Raw genomic sequence first — 2,016 nt, forward strand, 5'->3', positions numbered from 1 at the left:
CGGGAAGGCTCGCAAAGTGGTAGATCTTGCTCACAGAATTTGACATTGTTTACATGACTCGGACTGCTATGAAAGCACAAGCATTGGCCGACCACTTGGCTGAGAATCCTGTGGATGAAGAATACTAACCTTTGAAGACTTACTTCCCTGATGAAGAGGTAATGCACATTGATGAGTTGGAACAAATTGAAAGGCCAGGATGGAAACTTTTCTTTGATGGGGCTGCTAACATGAAATGCGTTGGGATAGGAGCGGTACTTGTCTCTGAAATAGGGCATCATTACCCTGTTACGGCTCAGCTTTGGTTCTACTGTACTAACAATATGGCGGAATACAAGGCATGCATTTTGGGTTTAAGGATGGCTGTGGATATGTGTGTCCAGGAAGTCTTGGTCTTGGGTGACTCAGACCTGCTGGTACACCAGATTCAGGGAGAATGGGAAATGCAGGATTTAAAACTCATACCGTACCAGCAATGCTTGCATGATCTCTGCTAACGGTTTCAATCAATAGAGTTCAGGCATATTCCAAGGATCCACAATGAGGTCGCTGATGCTTTGGCTACTCTGGCGTCAATGGTACATCATCCAGATAAGGCTTATGTTGACCCGTTGCATATTCAGGTCCGTGATCAGCATGCTTATTGTAACATGGTGGAGGAAGAGCTCGATGGGTAGCCTTGGTTTCATGACAACAAGGAATACATCCGAAAGGGAGTATATCTGGTACAAGCCACAGGTGATCAAAAGAGAACAATTCGTCGCTTGGCAAGTGGATTTTTCTTCAATGGAGGAGTTTTGTACAAAAGAACTCTAGATCTCGGGTTATTAAGATGTGTAGATGCCAGACAGGCCGCGGCTATCATGACCGAAGTATATTCTGGAGTCTGTGGACCGCACATCGATGGGTATGTGCTGGCAAAGAAGATCCTCCGGGCAGGTTATTATTGGCTCACTATGGAGCGAGATTGTATCAGTTTCATGCGTAAATGTCATCAGTGCCAAGTGCATGGAGATTTGATTCATTCTCCACCATCTAAATTACATACAATGTCTGCACCATGGCCTTTTGTTGCTTGGGGAATGGATGTCATTGGACCAATCGAGCCAACAGGGTCCAATGGGCACAGGTTTATTCTGGTGGCCACCGATTATTTCACCAAGTGGGTAGAGGCTAAAACATTCAAGTCTGTAACCAAGAAGGCGGTGGTTGATTTTGTGCATTCAAATATTAGTTTCCGATTTGCAATACCGAAGGTGATCATTACAGACAATGGGGCTAATCTCAATAGTCATATGATGAAAGAGGTATGTCAGCAGTTCAAGATTACACATCGCAATTCTACCCCGCACCGCCCTAAGGCAAACGGAGCAGTTGAGGCGGCTAACAAGAATATAAAGAAGATACTTCGAAAAATGGTGGAGGGTTCTAGGCAGTGGCATGAAAATTTGCCGTGTGCATTGCTGGGTTATCGCACTACTGTCCGTACTTCAGTAGAGGCGACTCCTTATTTGTTGGTGTATGGCACCGAAGCAGTGATACCCGTAGAAGTGGAAATTCCATCCCTTCGAATTGTCGCGGAGGCTGAGATCGATCATGAGGAGTGGGTCAAAACCCGCTTAGAACAATTGAGTTTGATCGATAAAAAGAGACTGGTAGCGGTGTGTCATGGCCAGTTGTATCAACAGAGAATGGCAAGAGCATACAACAAAAAGGTGCGTCCACGAAAGTTTGAAGTGGGGCAGTTTGTATTGAAACACATTCTTCCTCATCAAGTTGAAGCAAAAGGAAAGTTCGCCCTAAATTGGCAGGGGCCGTTCGTCGTGACTAGAGTGTTGTCCAATGGTGCATAGTATTTGACAGATGTAGAAGGCAAATGTGTAGAAATGGCTATCAATTCTGATGCGGTCAATAGATATTATGTATGATTTCTTTCTTTGATTGTACATGTTTGTATTTGGCATGTCTCGAATATTGAAATGACGAAGGCATTTTGTTCTGCTATCTAAACACTTT

The sequence above is a fragment of the Nicotiana sylvestris genome, chromosome 6 (genome assembly GCF_000393655.2).
Source record: "Nicotiana sylvestris chromosome 6, ASM39365v2, whole genome shotgun sequence".
In the NCBI taxonomy this organism is placed as follows: Eukaryota; Viridiplantae; Streptophyta; class Magnoliopsida; order Solanales; family Solanaceae; genus Nicotiana; species Nicotiana sylvestris.